The following is a 23,119-nucleotide window of genomic DNA, read 5'->3' as shown; positions in this document are numbered from 1 at the left end:
ATGCAGTTCAACAGATAATTCATCTAAAAAATCCACCTTCTGCCACTTTTCCAAATGTTCAAGTTATAATTTGTTGCTCTTACAACTGAGATTGACAAATAGTTTGGGTTGTTTCTGTGTAAAATAATAATAATAATAATAATATATATATATATATATATATATATATATATATATAGAGAGAGAGAGAGAGAGAGAGAGAGAGAGAGAGAGAGAGAGAGAGAGAGAGTGAGTGAGAGAGAGAGAGAAACAATAGAATAATAAACAATAAAAACAATAGAATAAATGTATAATATGTTCATTATTGTAATATAAATATAATTTAAAAAACACTGCTGATTAAAAATAGAACAAAAATTATAAATAGACAGACATACTTATACTACTTAGTTTTTTTTTTTTTTTTTTTTACAATTTCTTATGTTTATTTGTGTCTTTAACCAAGTAACAAAAAAATCTATAAAAAAAAATAATAATAAAAAACAAGAACTATTTTCTTTCTATAAAGTAAAAGTGCAAATTCTAACAGACAAAAAACAAGCATACCAATCTTTAATCTTCAGCCCGTTTAAGAACACAGGCTGAATAAAAATGGTCTCCAAGTCCATAACGTTGAGCAAGGGCAGGACTCTTGTAATGTTGTCTCTACGCGTGCAGACATGTCAACACTGGAATGCAGCCACAAAGCCCTGTGCTGCCACAACCTCTTACAGCTGGAGCAGTCGCCATGGACACAGCAGGGTCACGATGAGGTCATCAGGTTAAAAAACACAAAACCTGACTAACTACATCAAGACACGCGAGGCAGAATCACAGCAGCGCTTCCCTCCTGGACTTGAACTCAAAGCACTCAACTGACAACACATGCAAGAAGCAGAGAGAGAAATCATATGGAAGAAGTAGAAGGAAAAAAAAGCTGACTGAAGAGGTGGAGCTCCCACTCAATTCCTCAGAGGTGTTTTAAAAAGCCAGAGGGCCCGAACTAACACACAAGAAAAATGACTTGGCATGAGAACAGCATAAAAATGGCTGTGGCGGACTCATGCTCTTATGCTTGTTGACCTCCATACTGAGCCTCTGTAGGCAAACTAATCAGCAGGCTGCCAGCAGGCTCTGCTACAATCAGGATTTTGATACATCGTGACACTTTCTCAATAATGTATATATTGCATCATGACATGTCATCCAGACTAGATGTAGCAAGCTCATTTCAAGTTGGAGGGCTGGGTATTGAAGAAAAAACATGCAGGCCAAATTACTTTGTTTAAAAGAAATGCGGTGTGCATGTACACATACTGAATGAAGCTTTTTCAAGGTAATGAAGTTGGCATCAATCACTGTTCCCTCTAAGCTGCTCTTGTGCATGGCGGTGTACTTTTGAAGTTACTCCAGCACATACACACACTGCACTGACGAAAACTCAAAATACGCTGGAGGAAAAAGCTAAATGAACAGAAGTTCAAGAAATAAACGAAAAGAAAGTGTTTCCAATGCATATCCATTGATTTTTATTTTTCCAGCATGGACCTGACGTAGTGGGAAATCTTGTGAAAAATGATTGATTTGATTTTCAAGATGAGTTTTCTGAAACAGACTAGGGCTGTGTGATTTAGAAAAAAATATATCTAATTGCAGTTTATATATTTAAAATAATACTAATAATAGTAATAAAAATAAAAATAATAAACAGGACAAATGATACAATGCATGAATGTGTAAATATTTTTTCATATATAAATACTACAGTACTTCTAAATAAAATACAAAAGGTTAGTAAATACAGTTCCTAAAATGGTTTAATTCTGAATCAAATAATAATTCTAAAATTAAATATATATTGTGGGTATTCTGCATAGTTTGTTTGCACAATTGCACATTGAAGAAGATGCCCAGAGGCGATATGAACGTGGAGCTGCTTATTGCACTATTGAACAATAATCAATTCTTCATCGCTTGAGCTGGAGCTGCTACTTGAACCATCCATGCGTGTTCGTGCCAGTAACTTTAACAACAAGCGTGTTAACTTTATGTACTCTTCTGTATTCTGTGTTACACGTTGGTGTCAGAAGCTTAAAGTTGTGTAGCACCATCTAACATCAAGGAGTGATTTTGCATACTCTTCTGCTCGACGCCAGTGAAAATGGATTGGGTTTGAATCCAGAAAAACATTGCGGAAAAACAATGATGATAAACGCAAATGAAAAGCTTGTACATCCTGGTGTGTATAAGCCTTTACTAGCCAATTGAATGAGCACACTTTCGTTCTGCCCAAACGAATTTGCGCAACCAAACTATGCAGAATGCCCACAATAAAAACAAATAAACAGAAAACCATCAACAAGTGGGATGACGGCATCTGCCACTTCAGAAGCATTAATAGACAAATTAATATCAAAGAAAACAGCACATTGGTAATATGGGAATATTTGGGTTTCAAAGTCACAGTCACCAAAAAAAAACAGGAAATTTGTAAGAACTGTCGCAGAATTGTTGCCACAGCACAAGGAAATACAACAACCAGCAAATCGCAGAGCAAATGGAATTCTCTCTCTCTCTCTCTCTCTCTATATATATATATATATATATATATATATATATATATATATATATATATATATATATATATATATATATATATATATATATATATRTATGTGTGTGTGTGTGTGTGTATGTATATATATATATATATATATATATATATATATATATATATATATATATATATATATATATATATATAAATTACAGTAATAATATTAATAACAATAATAATATTAATGAAACAAGGGATTGAGAGCTGAGGGGTGAAAACCTTTAGAACATGTAAATCAAGGTAAATTGCACTTAATTTTACTTCTAGTAAACATGCAGGTATTTCCTTTATTTAAAATGGATGGTAATGAAATGGAAAAGTGATATTTTTAGCAAAATAAGACAAATTTGGACATCATACTGTTTTTAAGTTTTCACCCCCTTGCCTCTTAATGAATTGTTTCTTTCTGGAGTATCGGTTAGCATCTGGACTTTTTTTTAAATAGTTTGACGTCCTCAATAATCCTCAGACAGAATGGATAAGATGGATCTCACAATCATACAGTAACATATTAATTGAACAGTCACATACAGTTGGAAAGGGTTCAAATCTGCAGAAGATGATGAAAAACTGAAGAATCTGCAGGACACAAAGGTTGTTTTGTCAACAACAACAGCAGATTAACGCTTCAAAACAAACTCATGAACAAGCATTACAAAGCTCATAGATCATCAGGTAACCACAAACAGTATTAAAAAACAAGGGCATGCAAACTTTTGCAGAGGGTTATTTTAATCATTTCATCAACATTTTGTCTTTGGAACTACATTAAAAGCATGTTACGTAAACTATCTTGCTCAGGACAGTCCTAAAATAAAAATAAAAACATGCATTTTGTGTGATCTCTCTTATTTTTGTGTGTCTCTTATTGTCCTTTGTGTGTGTGTTTGTGTGTGTGTGTGTTGTTGACATTATTTTATATCATTTGTGCTGGTTTCTCTGCTCAACATATACACATTCTTATGTTATAAACTATAACTATAACAATTACCAATCAACTATTTTCTACATTTAGTTTTCGAATCAGAAAACTTTGAAAAGCTTAACACATTATTGCTACAATTTAATCTGTGGAGCTTCTGAATAATCACATCGTCTGTGTTCAACTGAAACGTCAAAATTCAGATGTTAATACATGAGTGCTGACCTTGGACTTGCTGCTATTCCTGCCCAACACAAAATAAACCAACAGCAAAACAAATATGATTTACATGTCGTGCGCTGGTTCTTAGTGCATGTGAGAGTCTCTTACGTTTTCTCTGTGTGCATGTCTGAGGGAAGCACGGAGCTCTCAGTCAGTCAGCGGGAGAGAAACTTGTGTACTCGGTCAGTCTGTTCAAGAGCAGATGAGTTTTAATGTATTCTGCGCCAAATTTATTCCAAACCATAGTCCCTGTTGTCTAGACTCAGTCATCAACAAATAACATCCTAGTTTATATGAAAACTCCGACTTGGGAGACACCGTGATTACTCCCAATGCTCTGTTTGTTTTTAATGGTGGGCGTTACCCGTGGCTAGTTTGGACAGTGATGATTAGGAAGAACAAAAGTGTGCTCACTCGATTGGTTAGAAAGCGTGTAACAAAGAGAACAGAAAAGTCTAAATATATATATGTATTTATATCACATTCATATCACTTTGCAATAAGCTAATCACAACGTTTCAAATCGCGACTATGATTCAATTTCGATTAATAGCCTTAAAACAGTCATGGCAATATTCAAAATAGGGATGCTAAGGATTAATCTGCCAGGAATATCTTTTTATAAAATATGTAAGATATGTTAATGTCTTTAAGCCATGCATGGATTAAAATATATTTACATTAGCTGTTTATTTCTATATTTCTTTAATATTTGGAAAATCAATTAGTATTTTTTTTATATAATGGCAGATTTTATATGAACTCTCAAAACATATAATGGACTATCCAAGTATAAAAAAGTCAAATGCGGTGATTGCATAATATTTGTAGTATGTAGTCTGTAATTAATAAAGTAAAATGTATTTATCTTGTCTACTCCAATCTACTAATAAAGCATCCTTCAGGGTTTCTGCAGGTCAAATTTAAGACATTTTAAGACCATTATGAATGATATTTTAGACTTATAAAGGGGTAAACCGTAAAGATTTTTTACTTGCCCAATTAAATAAATTTGAATTGATTAATACTTAAATAATGTGTCAAAGCACGCAAATCATACACCCTTTTCTTTGACAGGCTTTAAAAACATTATTAAACTAAATATAAAATAGTAGGGATGGACGACTCTGGCTAAAAATGTCACAATTACAATTTTTTTTTTTTTTTGCTTAAAATCTAGTTCACTATTCTGTAAATGTAAAATAAACGTTAATATGATTAGCCTATTATCATTATTAATTTTCAAACATATGGTAAAACAACACTAATAATATTATGCCTAGGTGTAGGTCTACTGTTGCTTAAAATGCTGAATTTTGTAAAGTCATTATGGTGGATTTATTGACTGTTTGTTAATTCACAGTAGAATGATAACATCAGAATATAACTATCCATAATTATAAAGTTGATTTATTATATTTAAGTCATGTGCTTGTCATCTGTTATTGACAACATTATTAGACCATTTGTTTTCACTGGTAAAATAAGAATTTTGTCATTATCAGACTCCTTGCATTATTGACCTTATTCTAAAATGAGGAAGTGCGCCTGTTTTCGCGATTGTCTTAGAACTTCCGATTCAGTCGCCTATGGGAGAAATGACTAGGAATAATAAACGGCAGAAAATGGCCAAACTACTTGCTCAACAAACAAATGTTTGCTTGACTACAGAGACCAAGTAGCATAATATAATAAGAAAATATCAAATTGCAACATCAAACAGCGTAACGAGCAGTTGTTAACGTCAAAAAATGAATGGAAGTAAATGTGACCGGAAGTCGCGAGACAAAAAGATTCAAATGGCAGCGCCCGCTCGTCAGCTGAGAATAAGGTGAATATTTAGCATTAAACTGAAAGAGTTAACATTTACTTTCATGCACAACTCTGTGTTCGATATGAAAGAAAAAAACATATCAAATGTTTGTCGTGACCATAACTGTAAAATGCGATACGATCATTTAAATGATGTGCGTATAGGTTTCACCATCACTTCCGAATGCGGCTTATGGCTGCTGTCACTGTGAGAAAAAAACACATACATGCAAATCAAACCTCCGGCACGGCCCTTAAACTGAACGTTATTTTCAACTTCATTACCTGTTATCCACAGCCTATGCAGCTTCTGTTCACTAAAAGTAGGCGTCATAGACGGGCAAGGCGCGTTCTCGGCAATGTTGTCAAATTGGGCGGTTTCCCGCAGTTTTTAATATATTTTTGTGGGTAAAAAATGACATAGGCAGGTAGTGTAAAATTGGGCGGTTTTGTAATGGTGTGCCTGCCAGGTCTTCACTTATAAATCTGTTATGAACCCTCAAAGAGGTGCCATAGCCCCTGTTCTCCACATCTAAACGCTTACAACAGTTGTGATCTCTCAACGAGACTACAGATTGTTGGGCGGTGCTTTTTAGTTTTCATCGGGGTTTTAGGCTGGAAACAGTCAGCTACATCTGGCAACACTGGTCCTTGGAATTAAACAAAAAGCTGGCAGTCAGCTCACGTGTGATTTCGCGACCGTGAATACATCATTACATGAAGACAAAAATGACATTTTTAGGTGAATTATACCTTATAAATACAGTATGTGACACTTTTAACACCATTTGAAGATGTCAGTGTTGCTGTGAAGATTTGTGCGACTGCCTTGCTTCTCTCCTGACCTTGAAAATATAATTGGCTCAATCGTAGAAAAAGCTAAATTAAGATTGCGTGTAGGGTCAAATCAAGATCGTGATCTTTTTTCGATTAATTGTGCAGCCCTATACAACAGTCTGTCCAGGTCAAAAACTTTGTTATTGAAACTTAAGACATTAAGACTATTTAAGAACCTGTGGATACCCTGATCCTTGTGCACTAAAGAGAAGTTTTCTGTATGATGACACTAACATTTAAATGAACAAATGGTAATGTATTTTTCCTGGTGTGCATAACTTTTCACATCTTTATAGATGAGATAGGGGTATGAGTGACAATTGTAAACATTGTTATGCTAGTGTCTATATGCCACTTCAGTAAAAACATTTTGCAGTATTTAAATCAACAATCAAATAATTGTCAAAATAAAATGAATCTGAAAGCATCACAATATCCTAATCCAACTGAAACCGTAGCAAACAAACAAATGTAGGCTGACTATTCATATACTTCCAGTGACATAGAAGCCTCCACAATGTCTCAGAGAAGCAACTATATCATCATCAAATTTAAAGTGAAGTACTTTATTCTAGGACTGGGCCGATAAACGAAACCATATCGAATCGCGATAACCTTTATGTCAATAACAATGATAAGCTCTGGACTTTTTTACTCTATATTGATCTAAGAGCCAATCACATAGCAGAAATGTGCAAGAATGGGAATCTAAAAGTGTGTTAATATTAGAGATGCAGCGAATTTTTGACCACTAAAATGTATCGGTCAAAAATTTGGCCATTTAATGGAACCTCTATTGTTTGTGGTTTTTGTCATTATTGTGGTACTCTTTTAAAATCTGAAAGCATTAACAACTTATATCGAAGTATATATCCTTCAATATGTAAAATAATTGTGGAGATTGCATTTTTGCCATATCACCCAGCCCCACTTCAACCCATCTGATACTTGGATATTTGTTGTTTAGACATTCGTCTGTGCACAGCCACACCTCCTTCATTTAGCTGATTACTTTGAAATTAATATTCTTAATTAAGCAGAGTAACTGCAACAGCATTATTAATCAAGCAACATATAAACAATGATTTAAAGTCTGTCCAACAGAAAAAGAAAAATTTAATAAGCACAAAATGTAAAATGGGGAATATTAGTATAAATCAACTTCACTTGAACAGTTTTGAGCAACGTTGAGCAAAAAGAAAGCCATTCTTCAAGCACACATTCTCCAAAACAGCACAAGCATTAATAAACTCTATTAATAAACTTTATAAAGTCAGGTAACCACAAACATTATTAAAAAACAAGAGTGTGCAAACTAATGCTGGGGGTTATTTCAATCATTTCACCTATTTAGTCTTTTGAACCATATTTACACTTATTTTATGTAAAATATATTACTCAGGAGAGCACTAAATAAAAAAAACATGAGTTTTGTATGATCACTCTTATCTTTGTGTCTCTTATTGTTCTTTGTGTGTGTGTGTGGTTGACATTTCTCTGCTAAAAATATCTTATTTTATTATGAACTATTAGAATTGACCATTTTTTACATTTAGTTTTCTTATCAGACAACTTGACACATTATTGATACTTATCGTTAATAGCTACATCTGTCAGACTTCTAAAAGCGGACCAAACAAACAAATGCAGGCTGACTATTAATACACTTCGTCACAAAGCAGCAGCCCCGATGTCTCTAAGAAGCAACTATATTATCATCAAACTTGAAGTATTTCAACCCATCTGATACTTGGATATTTGCTGTTTAGACATTTATCTATGCACAGCCACACCTCCATTGTTAAGGTGATTACTTTTAAATTAATATTGTTAATTAAGAGTAACTGCAACAGCATTATTAATCAAGCAACATATAAACAATGATTTATAGTCTGTCCAAGAGAAAAAGAACATTTTTAATACGTATAAATTGTGGAATATTAGTATAAATCAACTTTACTTGAACAGTTTTGAGCAAAAATTCTTCAAGCACACATTCTTCAAAACAGCACAAGCATTAACAAATTAAGTTCTGTGCTAATAAAAAGCCTCAAAACTCAAATGGCCACATTTGCATTCCTTTCTTTTATAGGGATGCTGTGAGTTTTGCAGTGGTATTATAACCTGCTGTCTGGTTATTAACAGAAGCCTAGTAACTCTGCTATTCGACTGTTTCTGCAGAGGGAAAACTAAATCCAAAACCTCTGGGAGGAACACGCTGCTGGCTGAAAATGAAAAGGAAGGCTGAATGGAAAAGCCCTGTGAGCTGAAAAACACTGTTAAAAGCGGGGAGGCAGATTGGATGGAGGGATTTGTGACAGACTCCCAATGTGAGACTCACAACAGGAGGAGGGCCCTTATGTTTCCTTTTGACATCCAGTGCCACCTATTTAATCTTATTTTCCTCAAATGTGGAAAAGAAAGGAGGATGAATTCAATAGAAGACCATTATCCTCTGCAGTATAGAAACACACTGGCCCAATACACACACCTGCTGCATAAAGGCCAGTATAGACCGACTTCCTACTGAGAGCAAACAGAAGGGGTTGAGCAAAAACACACTGCTTTTTTTTTAGGAGCGGAAAAAACCCTCTTCCTTGCAGTGCCATGCCATCAACAATTAGTACAAGAACATCCATCTCAAACAGTCCTGTTGCTGTATGAAAAATGAATTCGCAGATTTACATTTTTCCAGAGTACACAAAACAAGACTGACCTCAGGCTGCGCTGAATAAGCTTGTACATTTCTATATATATATATTTTATGTTGATCTGCTCACATTATGCATGCAGTGACCTCAACAAAATTAAGCATATGTGTGAGTGTTTGTTTGGACTGTGCACTTTTTAATATGTTTGAGGCAAGTTCTCTCTTTTTAGAGTTGAAAACCAAAACATGACCCAATCATATGGCTGGGTGACACAGCTAAAAAAAAAATTCTAATTCTGTTTGTTTTTTGTAATACCTCACAATAAGATGATTTTCCATTAATTAGGAGGTACAGTAACATGCCCTGATCAAGGTCAAATACTCAAGAGCTCGTCATATGCATGTATCTAGAGTTGACCAAAATAAAAAAAAAGCATGGCACAAAAAATTACACAAAAATTGCAACATTGTAAAATATTTTTGCAGTTCAAAATAACACAATTTTAATTGTATTTAGAAATATTATTGAAACAAATATGAATGTTCGGCATGTCCCTTGATCCTTCGAAAATCATTCTTATATGCAGACTTGGTGCTCAAGAATCATTCTTATAATTTTAAATACTGAAACCTTTTGCTTTAAGTAGGGATATGTCAATATATCAGCGGCCATATCGTTATTGATCGATAACTGCTATTTCAAAGTTATTTTTGTCGGTTCAATATCAAAATTAGGTCAATATCTTTAAGCTGATAGGTAACGTAATTGTACAGAACTGCCTGCCTCGTGCATGCGCGGGTCAAACCTGTTCAGACTTGTCCAGTGCAGTGCAACAGAGCTTTCCTTACATTGTTTATTTGTTCAAAGTCCTTCCTTTTTTTGTGTTATTGTTGTGCATTAATAATTCAGTAGGTACCCATGTTCCTCATCATTGTAGATATGTTTGATAGAGTGTTATTGTGTATTTTGGTTTAAATCGTCTGCGGAAAAATTAGAGGAAAAATCATCCCATGCATAAGTCTGTTTTGAGGATGCTTTTTGGTATTTTCTGGAGTTTGAAAAAGTCGAAACCTTGCTGTATATGGAAGAGGAGGGAGCTCTGAGATTTCTCCTAAAATCTTAATTGGTGTTTAAAAGACATGAAAGCCTCAGGGGTTGGGATGTTGGGATTGAAATAAGGGTGAATACTTGATAACATTATCGTCATTATTAGGTGAGCCAACGCTAATATTTTGTAGAAACTATGATACTTTAATTATTCTTTACGAATATAATGTAGAATTCAATCAATTTCAAGCTTCCAATTTTATGGAGTCACAATTTTAAAACAATACTGTATATGAAAAATATTAAATTATATCTCCCAGAACTACTAGTTATTGAACAGCTGTTACAACCCACTCCAAATCCATGGTTTTAACACTCAACCTGCAGTTATTCAAGATGTTTATGGGTGTGAAATTGCATAAAAAGTGCTGCAGTGACAGTCAGGCCTTCAAACAAAGGTAACAAGACTTCACCTGCGAGTCACCCAGGCTGATGCACAAATGGCCGGCTACACAAACGGTTAGCAGATTCAAACCGCTACCTCAGCTGCACAGACGTTCACCAGTTGATCTGCTGAATAACCTCAATCGCAGCAGAAGAGGGAGAGACTTCAAGAATGCAAAGGGTTATTTTCAATATAAAAGGCTGCGAGAGCAGTCCTCTAATTGGAGATTTCTGCCAGAATCTCGAAACAATGGAGCCTCAAAACAGCAAGCTCTAAGGGTTTGGGTTTGAGAGAAAGGAGTGTTGGCCAGGACGGCACCTTGCTGTGAAAAAGGACAGCTAGTGATTGACTGATCCCACAAGAAGCAGAAATGACAAAACGACCATTTGGTACCAGACACTACATGGCACTCCAATATGGAGGATTAATGATTTGATGGTCAATGCATGCAAAGCCTTCCTTCATGCACAGAAAGCCTTCCTTCATCACGAACAAAGCAGCTAGCTGAGATTTCAAGACAGAGGGAGAGACAAGGGAAGCACAGGTCCATTTAAAAGCAAATACATTTTACAATTCAAATAAAACCTTATATGCAAGCATGATTAATCTCAGCTCTTTACACAATCCATGAATTCTGCTTCAGTCGGGTCAAGCAAGTACACCAAGTTCCAGAGACGTATAGCAAAAGTTTTGCATTAATTCTTGAGACTGTCCTATACATCATCCTAAATACATATATAGAAAACCCACCTGAGACTGAATTTCTCACAATGACAAGTGTGCTGTAGCGTGGGCTGCAAAATGAAGAGGCTCTGGAAGAACATGAGATCCCATTGTTAAATGACCAGGAGCAGCAACCTATTAAAACAAGAGAAGCGTCATAAGGTTATATTGCTCACGGTACAGCACTGTAACAATCACATCCACTGCAGTCATTGCTCTTCACTTCTTTGATTTAATCAAATACATTAATGAAGAAAGTTTTCATGCACTGCTTTTTCCAGAGACTGTGGCATTTAGTATGCAATGGTTGTCCTAGCTACCTGTCCTAGAAATTGCCACTTATATGATAAGAAGCGAAGAACCACATTTCAACCTCCACAACTGAAGACTTAAATAATCATGTCACAAATTGTCTGCATAAGTACCGTTAAGCTGGAAAAAATTAGAATACAAATAGAAATAAATAAAATGTCTCAAAGTTTAACTACAATACTTAATAGCATTAGAAAACAGTTGCTTCCTGAGTTTGTGTTTATGATTTTGTGGCATTCGGAAGCGCTCCGCACTGAAAAACTCGGACTAGTACATCGAAATCACTTCCATTTCACAGATGAGAATCTGCTCAGGTTTGGCAAGGGACTATAGAAAGGAGACAGCTTAAACTAACCACAAAGACAGGACTTGCCACTGTCAACATTGCAACAAAACAATCCTACATATAGGCCTGTCACAATATCGTTTTTTTGTTGTACGATATTTTACACTAAATAAGCGATAGTATTGTCATTTTAAGACCATTTTTTGATGCCACTCATTATAAAATGCCAGAAAGACAATAAAATATCATCACAATGCAAGTACACTCTTACAAAGAACCCGTTTTATTCTTAAGAATATTTTATTTAATTATGGTCAATTTAACAATTTATTAATGAGGCACTGGAATCAGAATGTGAACATGTGTATCCTTAATAAATAACAATAAATGTCAACGAAAAAATGCAAGGAAAAAAAAAACAGAGGCTGCGACATCTGCTAACAAATCTATTTTTAGTTGGCAGGCACCCACATAAAAATATACTATAGTAACAGTGTTTTTTAACCATACTGACACTGACACCTCCAATAGAGATAGAGATGTTGCAGTCCGAAATTCAGGGTTTATTTTTCAGAGGCCCACAGATTCCACTCAGCTGTCATATGTCTTTATTTTAATTTATGTTGATGAGCAATAAGACATTAGCCAAAAGTTACACTTTAGATTTTATATCGTCAGTAAATATAAATCAAAGAGTTAAGACTCTTTCATACATCATACTGCTTTCTCACTACAATCGATTCACTGCATAGACGTTTTAATTGAGCCGAGACCACCTCATTCAGGCGATCTTCGACCGATAAATTTGCCGCAGTTTGCAGGTTTCACATATGCCAATTGAACCACACTATCTGGGCAACCGAGACAGGTTCTGAAACAAACGTCCCAAAACAGATGAAACAAACCAAAATGCAGTCATGTGACAACATCCACATTACTCGTTGGCCAGTTGTGTCATTGAACGCATTTCCTGAACGGATTTGCGATTAACATGTGAATTTGAATAAATGTGAGAGAATAATCCAACAGAACTTAACTGTATCACTTTAGACAAACCATAAATTGAGAATAAACTGCAGATGCAACTTGCAAACAATGGGTCTCATTTACTAAACATGTGTATACACAAATTTAAGTGTGAAATATGAGTATTGACATTTTCATTAATAAATTATAATTTATCAAAACTTTCGTTATAAAACCTATTCTAAATGTACCACACATATGCAATAATCATGTACAAACCCTACATATAATTAGATATATTTTTTACAGGACAAATAAAAAGTAACAAGAAATTAGAAATACATTACATATATATTACATATATTCTTATATGAAGGATGTTTATTGTGTCTCATCTTGTGTTTGGTGGCATGGCAACTGTGACTGTCTTTAGAGCGTGTACAGACATGTTTCCTGAGAGTAATGAACAGCTATTCGGCCCCTGATCACATCAAAGGTGTTTTTTGGGGGTGTTTTTGCAGCAAGAGGCGCAATTTAAAAATGATTGTTTATTGGCATTAAGTGTTTTGTGCAATTTTGACGAAGCGTTCTGTGCAGCTACAGCTGAAAAGTCAGCTCCATTGATACAGTGTGGTTGCCTAGCATCGTAAAATGCGCAGCACCCTGTTCTTTAAAAAAAAAAAGTCTTTTCTAAAGTCAACAAAAATGCACCTTGCGTTTTCCGAACTGTTACACATCCAACACCGAAATATCTATTACTATTTTTTTGTTTCAGTGCAATAACTGTTTCTTCCCAAATTTAGAATTTGTCTTCCTATAGTTTTCTCTGAACAAGTGCTGCTTTGCGGAAAGCCATTATATGGAGCTTGTTTGGCTGTGTATTATGCAAATGAGTAACCTTGTGCATGTGGGCACTCATTTAGAACACTCCATATTCACTAACAGAAGATCTAGTTTAAGGGAAAAAAAACTAATTTGTTGATACAGGTGCCGTGAATTAAGTGGAATTTCTTTCTGAGGAGTTCAAATGTGTGTATAAATACAAAAACATATGTAATTATTAGTGAATAAGACCCATTGTCTCATTAAATGCACCACAAATAGCAAAAGCGCATTACAAGTCGTTTTAGAAGTTTTAGGAGCAGTTGCTAAAGCACTGTAAACAAACACTTGCCTTACGTACTTGCCTTATGTAAAACAAACCCTAGTGCAATTCAACCGACCCAAGATAGGCAGGTCTGAAAGCACCCTAAATCATTCAAGATTAAGGGATTAATGATTATGATCTAAATCCAAATAAAGACCTGATAACACCTGATGAGCAAATAAGACAAATAATCAAATCAAAAATTAAACGAGTGACTCAAATCTTCCAATCCCTGGAAGAAAAAACAAGTTTCATGAAGACAACTTGGCACAGAAATAGGAGTTTTTTTTCCTATTGTCATTCTCAACAACCTTGAATCTGCAATGTTCATTAATAACAAGAGCTCATTAATCTTGAAAATGTATTCTTCAACTCTCGACACCAGAGAACAGCAGTTTCTACAGGTGCACAATCTGTAAATGTAAATCATGCCCAAAAAAAAAAAAAAGCCTCAAATCGTGGTCCCCGTTCCCTTCACCATGTACACACACACAAATTAGACTGTTCAATGAACACTCCGCATTTCTATAGGAGCCCAGCAAGTCCCATTTGTTTACATGGCACTAATTAAGTGTGCTTTAATGGAGGAGCAAAAGTGCCAACAATGAATCCCTGTGTTGGGATTGAGGGAACGTCTCAGGTTCTGTTATTCAGTCCTGCATTACACACCACAGCCATTACAAAAACATAAACAGACAACATAAAAGCAAAAATGGCCATTGTAAACAATTCATTTGGAGAGAGAAAAGGAGATGATGCTTTCCTTAAGCAATAACAGAATGGGGATGAATCATCCAAATTACTAAGGGAGGTTATTAAGGGAGATAAACAGGAAGTTCAGCTAAATTCATTGTAGCAAAAAGCAACAAACATGGAAGGGTGCAATCTTGAACTGACATAAAATATTCTCCATTGCCAATCGATTTTTGCTAAATGTTAAATACATCTTGACATATCTTCTTGACACAAATTTTCAAGGTTATCGGTCACGTATTTGACATAGAAGCAATAATAAAAATCCTTTCAAACATAATGTGAGGTTTATTCACATCACAGATGCACAATACAATAAGTGAAAAGTGTAAAATCAGTGCGTTTATTGGACACACTGCCTTAGCTTACAGGACAGAAATCTTACAATTCGTCATTAAAATATTGAAAAACATTTAAAATAAGTTGCAATACCAAACTTTAGTGGGGGGTTTTAATACAACAATTCACTTTTCAGGTTTTTGCCATGTCAAATTTTGCACTGCCTCCAGCTGTATTCAACACTTAGGTAGGCAGTTATGTGCAGCATGCATAATTACTCTGTAATTTATTGAATACAATAACACTTATTCATATTAATTCTTGCCTGCTCGGCTTTATTCCTTGATTCATATTCATTTTCAACTGAACAGAACACACCACCTTAACAATACACCTTAACTCGTACTTAAACTCGTCTTTAACACCTTAAAAAGTATCAAATATATTTGTTTATTTGATTGTTTATTGGTTGATTCATTTATTTACAGTTATACTGTGGCCCCGTTTACACTAATAGGTCTTAGTCACACACACAGACACACACACACATTGTCATGCGCTCGAGACAGCGGGTCCAGGAAGTCAGCAGGTCAGTGAACTGCGTCTATAATACGATAATCTTAAAAATCGCTTTTATCGGCCGATAACGATATAGCCGCCAATATATCATGCATCCCTAGTTTTTATGTATAGATGATATATATTGCATCACCAAAATGAATTGAGGTCATGTCCATGTATTGTGCGGGAGGTCGACATATTGATTACTGTGACAGGCTTAATTATGTTGTAATAACTTGATTTTCAGAATATGCCGTAGCTTGTTAACTATCACTTTCTTTAATCACCTAAACATTAAAGCAGCTAAAATTGCTTGCATGACTCAGTTACAGGCACAGCACAAGAGCATGTGTGCACATGATCAGAATATTACCACCTTTACCTCATTTTAATCCAGACAAATCTTTTTATAATAAAACTAAATGTCCCCATATAAATGTAAATGAATTACTGGAAATTCTGGTTGTTTGGAAGCTAAAAAACAGAACAAAAATATTACATTGAACATGCATTTGCAAAACACCATCCAATGACTAATCACAAAACAAATGCAAGAAGTCTAGAACAATGAGAGAATTAATAAAGAATCAATAAAGGAATGACAAGGTAAAGTTTTGGGGGAGGAGGTGTTACCTACACTAATGTTATTCTAAACAAAGACAAAAAATGTTTTCATTCATCAAAATATAAGCCGTTGACACAGGGCTGGGCGATAAAATCTGTATGAATTTTTATTGACCGAACACCATTGTCAATAACGATAAAAAAGTTTGGTATGTCGTTTTGGTAAAAAGCGCTATAGTTTTATTAAAATGTTGCTGCTGAGTGCGCACCTTGGAAGAAATGCCAATAAGCTTAGGGTGCGAGTTTGTCATTTCCAGTGGACGCACGCCACTTGAGCACATAGTGTGCAAGCAGCGCACATGTGTATCGCGCACATTTCCCATGTACACTTAGTTAAAAAAATATCTGAACTTTTCTGAATGCCCTGAGCGCATCGTAATTCATGCAAGTAGAACTAACTAATCTGCTTCACACTTTGTATAGAATATGCACATTTCAGTAACTGTAGACTAATTACCTGTAGACAAACACAGCGCACCCAAACACTGCAATGCTTTTTACTTTTCTCCATAAACTTGAATTGGAGTTGCAGCAATGGTTTGCCCATTTGTCATCCTCTGAGAAAACGGTTTGATGATTGGCTAGTTACAAGAGACACTATGGAAAATGGTGAAGCAAACCAAACGTGCTTGCGGTTATCACTTCAGAATGTAAATAAAAATAAAAATAAATGATGTAAGGATGTCTTCAGAGTGGCTTTTCGGTTTCTTTTCTTGTGGATTCTAGCCACCAGCTCCCCATCTAAAAGGTTTGTTTTTAGCATAGGGGTAATATAGTCGTTCAACTTCACAATTTGTAATGTTGCAATATGTATTTGAATAATGATGGCTTTTTCTTTTACTTGACAGCTCAGACTTGATTATCATAATTTGTTATGTTGACAGAGTTTGAGGTTTATTGTATCATTAGTATTGACACCTTAAAGTTTGCTTTAATTGTTCAGTATTTGTGCTTTACCATTGCACACACTTTGTAACATTTTATTCATCATGTTTAAGGCCCAATTCAATTCTATTTTTGTACCCCTACCCCTTCCTCTTGGCCCTTGAAATAGAGTGTAAAGGGGAAGGGCTTCAAAATTTACCCCTACAAATTGAAACAGCACTACAGCACTGGCACACGCCATCGCAATCTCATGCTTCATACGAAATCAGCAGCCGCAACAACTGTAGTTATTCCAGTTGCTTTATTTTTTTGTATTTATCTTCAGGAAATCACTGAAGGCATATATTACGTTATCATAATAATCTAATGTGGTAATAAGATCATAACTGTACTGCGCATTTACACAGTGACCATACTCATTTATATAAACACAAAAAAACAACATTATAGCAGACACTGTAAAAAGGTCATTCTTAGCCACTAGACTTTTCTGACAGGGTATTCGAGTGTCAGAATGTTGTGGGACTACAAAATAATAATACAAAAGTCATTATTATGGATTATAGATATTCTCTATTGCCAACTGACTTTTGCAAAATGTCAAATACATCTTGACATATCTTTTTTTATTTTAGTGTTTATTTTTTAAAGCATGACGGTAAAACACGAACGTGGTTATAAATGTATTAAAACATGTTTGTTTGTGGTAAAAATTCATAATAATGACAAATTTCCGGATGCAGCTATGCTGCCGTTGTGGCTGGTGTGTTCTGGGAAATTTTCTTACCCCTTGGTTTCAAAAGGGTATCTACCCCTCCCCCTTAGCACTACACCTTCAGGCTAAAGAGAATTGGGACACCCCTTTACGTAACCGCGCAAAACGAGGTGTAGGGGTAAGGGCTAAGGGGTAGAATTAGGATTGGGCCTAAGAGTGTCTTTAACATTTGTTTATTTTATTATAAAGCGATGAGATATTTTGTTTAAATATTTTAGTTTCTGACTATTAGAACTATGTGCCTTAGTAATGTTAGGAAATTAAAATAAAGTGGTTAAAAAAAGAAAAGTCTAATAGTGCTAAATGGATTGTTAAGAAATATTCAATAATTATGGATTTCGAATAATATGAAGCATGTTATTGTGATAATTTTTTTGCAATATCGCCCAGCCCTACTGCCCAACAAAATATTTATTTAACCTTCAACCACTTGTCAATACAGGCTACTTTTTATATAATGGTCTATGAATTTCTCTGAGGATAAAAAACAAGTCTCACGACCATTCTGTTCTGAAATAAGTCTCATTACGCAAGTAAAATGCATTACGAGTGCCATTCCTGGTTGACTTTAACAAGCTGAGCAGTAAAGGGGACAATACATCTGCCCTCGTTATCTTTTATAGCACAAGAACTTTCATCATGCCAAGACTGTTTACAGTGGACAGAGCAAAGGTTTCATCTTTAAATGATAAGGATCTTAAACAGTCGAACATGTTACAAGTGCTTCTCTATTTGCAATGCACCACAACTTGAGCAGTTCATTCTGCCAAAAGGCACAGAGACAGTATCTTGTCATTGCCTAATAGCATCTCTCATCTCATCCGTCTGCCAACTGGAATTTCTGCTCCTATTTGGTGACGGTCCAGACCAAGAAAGCAGAACTCCTTCCAAACCCATATCCACATGGGGCGCAGAATACAATCCTATTACCAAAAGACCATGAGCTGGGCATGATTCGGCATTGGCTTAAATAGCAAAACAGACGAAAAGGGAAATGAAAAAGCTGCAGTCTCTAAATTACGCACGCAGAGCGGAGGGACACAAAACGGTGGAAGATTTTCTCTGAGGAGCGGCTAATTCTTGCGCACAAATGCTTGTTTGTGTGCCTCTGAAGGCAGTGTAATAATACATGCATGCAGCTCAACAGAGAGGAAAAGGCCAGTAAACAGAGAAGCTCATCACGCTTTTTTCCCTCCTGTGGAGCGCTGTGAGGGAGAAAGAGAGAGAGAGAGCGTAAGTGGGAGAGCGAGATGTGCTGCAGATCCTGCTGTTTATCCGCCAGCCTGCCTCCACACTGCGCTCATTCAGTCTGAAACAAAGCCCGATCAGCCGAGAGGCTCTGCTAGGACACGCACTACAAAACAAGAACACCAGAGATGGACAGAGAGACAAATGGACAGAAGGCTAAAGAGGGAGAAAAAAAGACAGATGCGTTGTACCTAAACAGAAGCAAACTCGGCTATAAAGAAAACAAGCGGCGGAAAAACTAGAAAAATAAATAAATAACCTACACGCAACAATCTCAAATTTTTCAGCAAGTGCATTGAGTCACTCAGGCACACTGAGTCATGGTAGCTAAAGTGAGCATGTTTGCCTGCTCCAGACACCGCAGGTAATGAGAATGGACGTCTCGGAGGACATGTTCTGTCATCAGCTATGGGAAGACCTCCAAACTGAGCTTCGGTCCAGCAGGGCAGCTGTGCACAAACAGTCGGAGCAAAAGACTAAAAGCAAGACAAATTTGCTTGAAAACAACATGGGGCAATAACAACCACAGACTACCGTACAAGGCAGCCCTACGTGGCCAATATGGGGCTTCATTAGAGGGTGTTTTAAAAAAAATCATAATAACTGATTTACTTAGAAACAAACAAACATTGTTTTTATGTATAGATTATTAAATAGTTTGATAGATTCTAGGGATGCAAAAAATAACTGATTTCACTAGTAACCGCGCCACGGTTAATTAATCGTAAAGGCTTCTCAACGTTGCGTTTCATGAAACAAAACTGCTGCGATTGAAAGTTATGCCAACTGTGTGCTTACAGTTCCAAGCTTGTACACAGAGGCTAATACGCACACACACTAGATTAAAGGCTGATTTGAACTATGGCTGAGGCTTTTAACGAAGGGCTTTTCACATATCCTGTCTTCTGTACATGCAAGTTGGTTATTTCCCATTGAGGCGCGCAGCTTGCACAGGCATATTGGCAGCGACAACAATGATGCGATAATGCTACAGGTGCATTGAAAGAGCGCACAGCAAGTCACGTGACAAGAACTGACCAGTCATCTTCATACTTCTAATGAAATATACACAATTCTACTCTATAGAGAGAGAGAAAATATAAAAATTTATTTTGTTATATAGTTGATCAAAAGCGCTTTTCAGACAGAGGTTCAGCAGCCTTTGACTACATTTGTTTTCTTTAAAATGGAAAAACGTAGCTAATGCATGCAGGACATTAGACAAATACTTTTTTAGTATATATATATTTTTTATTCATTTATTCATTCATTATTCTGTCATTTATTTTTAGTGTAAATTATTACTTATGTTTAAATACCAAAAATGCCCTTTTCACTTATTTTAAGTCAAAAAACGAGAAATATAATATTGAACCATTCAGTACAACCTCCACACAGTTGAAAATTGCGGTTTTGCATTTCAATTCAAATATAATTTCTTGAAAATTGCCCATACTAGTAAATTTTTTTTCAACTGTTACGTCAATGCACAATGTCTAATAAGAGAGCACTAAAGTTAGGGAAGCTTTCACATAAAAGTGACATGCAAGTAGAATTTGTGCATCCAAATTCAAAAGCACAGTAGTGACAGTTGAAAACCACCATAAACACAAGCCAATTGAGTAGACAAAATAGTCGTTGTAAACTCAGTCTGACTGCTGTATGTCCAGTCATTCACACCATAATAACCCTATTTGAGACCAAAATAGCATATTGTACATCTCTCTCACCAAATCTAAACTAAATTAATTTAAGCTTTTGTTATTAAAACCTGTAGGCTCAAAGAGAACCTGTGGTCTAGATTTCAGAAGTGCCATCACATGAATGAAGTGTGGTGATCGGTGTATCATATTAAAGTAAAAAAAAAAAAAATTAAAATCTAATTTCTGATGTTTTTACTCACTGATCTGGACTGTATAGCTGCTGTAACTTCAATAATGTTTACCTTTATTTAACTGTTACCGTGAAATTTATATACATAATGTAATTTTAAATTAGATTTTATTATTCAGTTTCTGCACCTCAAAATTACAGTTACATGAACCGTAAAAATCTGAAAACCACATCTTATGGTTTGATGTTACAACGATTGTTACTTACAATAAAAGGACAAAAGAGTCCAAATAATGTTGTAAGTAATGAAGTAAGTTTCAATTACCAGACTTGATATTAATTTATCGATTTTGTCTGCAAACTAAAATCTTTGATGGAATATTGAAAACGAATCAATATTAGGTCAAAATCAAATCTATGTACATAAATAGGAATCTAAAGCAGGTCGCACACCAGAAGCGCCGCTCGGCGCCGCGACACGGCGCGTACATGACAGTTTAAAGTATCACACACCAGACGCGCACATTCGAATGATATTTAACATGAAACTAATCAGATGGCGCTCTGTGGCGCGGCTGAAAAATGAACTGCGTCCTGAGCCGTCGCCAGGCGCCGCCGACAGCCGCCGACTTGCGGCGCCGGTGTGTGTATCCTGATAGAAACCTATGTTTAGAATTCTAAAATACATGGCGCTGCGTGGCGCTGCGCGGCGCGCCGCCGAGCGGCGCTTCTGGTGTGCGACCTGCTTAATACAATTGTCGAACTGATTGCAAAACCCATCTCTAGAAAGAATTGTTTTATTTTTTAAGATGTGGAAATGTCAAAAATTGCACCCAACATGTTTAAAATACCTTTTCTTTATGTTGACACTAATGTCAATCAATTTCCACTTCAAGAAAAAAAAAAAGTGAAGTTAATGTTAGCAGGACAAATAAGGGTGCAAACAACTTGCACAATAAGCCAGCTAAAACAAAACTAACAATAAAGATCATCAGGTAACTAACAAAAAGCCCAACTGGATCTATCGCACAACAGCACAAGAAGAATGAAATGGTTTAATAAATAGTAACTGTTTAAAACAATGCAAACAATACTGAGTTGAGTATGTTTTAAAGAACAGATACATCTCTTAAGTACAACTTGTTTGGGTTGTGTAACACAATTCAAGGAAAAAATTAAAAGCACTCTTGTTAGAATTTGCTATGAGGAAAATGGCTGATGTTCTATCTTTGCAAAATAGCAATATTGAATATTATTGTAAATTAATTTTTAAAATGACTGACTGCCTATAAATTACTCGCACAGAAAATACTTTAACAGATAAAGAGAGAAGTACAAGGTAAGAGTTATTGTCAATAATGTCTACAATGTACATCAAGGTCATCATGGGTGTGAATTTGACAGAATGAATATATTGAATATCACTTTTGATAAAAGCACAGACAAGCAAATAGAATGGCGCTCTCAACGAGAGAAAGAAAAGCAATTTGATCTAAATCAATATAGAAAATACCTCAAAGCACTGAAAATTTTCATTCAAACACCTACTACTGCACAATCCCCAAACCACATAATAAATGTTGAAAATCAGACACTTTTAAAAGACCATTTCCTGATCCAACACACCCTCTAACAATGAAATCAAAGACAATTAAATTAAAAAAATAAACAAACAAAAACTGACAATGACTACATTTACATGGAAATCAGTGATAAAATTATTTGTCCTAATCTGAAGACGAAGAAAATACGAGTCGCTTTTTGAATGCTCCTTCCATGTTCCCGTTTTACATGGTATAGCACATAGATCGATTAACGTCAATGTGTCACCACATTATCCACGTTTCCTCTAGAATTTCATGTAATTTCAGGCGTTTCATTTTTATTTTTCGACTTTAACAGCAGTTCGGCAGTTTTACTTTCCTTCATGCTCCTGTGACAAACTGAGATATTGGATGAGAGTATGAAGTATGGACTGGTGTTTTAATAGAATTTGATTTAAAATCAGATTATTGGTGTCCATGTAAACATACTCAATGTGTACTTTAAACTGAACCATGTCAACACTAGTTTGTCTATTAAAGCATTTTTTGGAATTATAAAAAGACAAACAAAAAAAAAAGAAGAAAAAAGAAAACCAGTACAGGAGTTGATGATTTCATAGGAGCAGGTCACGATTTGTAGAAGAACGAATA

General features: G+C 35.4%; 1 protein-coding gene across 17 annotated transcripts in view; it reads right to left on the bottom strand.

Moving 5' to 3' along the window:
• Positions 1-23,119, bottom strand: part of ndst2a (N-deacetylase/N-sulfotransferase (heparan glucosaminyl) 2a) — a 200,479-nt gene that overhangs the window by 154,642 nt on the left and 22,718 nt on the right. For 14 of the 17 annotated variants that reach the window (XR_012389283.1, XR_012389282.1, XR_012389285.1 and 11 more), the window contains exon 2: positions 11,283-11,390. The exons of the other annotated variants lie outside the window; for them this stretch is intronic. The gene's annotated coding sequence lies outside the window, so the exon portion shown is untranslated. The remainder of the gene's footprint in view (positions 1-11,282; positions 11,391-23,119) is intronic. 17 annotated transcript variants of the gene reach the window in all.

Source organism: Danio rerio, chromosome 13 (assembly GCF_049306965.1).
Source record: "Danio rerio strain Tuebingen ecotype United States chromosome 13, GRCz12tu, whole genome shotgun sequence".
Classification (NCBI taxonomy): domain Eukaryota; kingdom Metazoa; phylum Chordata; class Actinopteri; order Cypriniformes; family Danionidae; genus Danio; species Danio rerio.
Note: the sequence above shows the minus strand (reverse complement) of the source record. Positions and strands in the feature narration are given on the sequence as shown.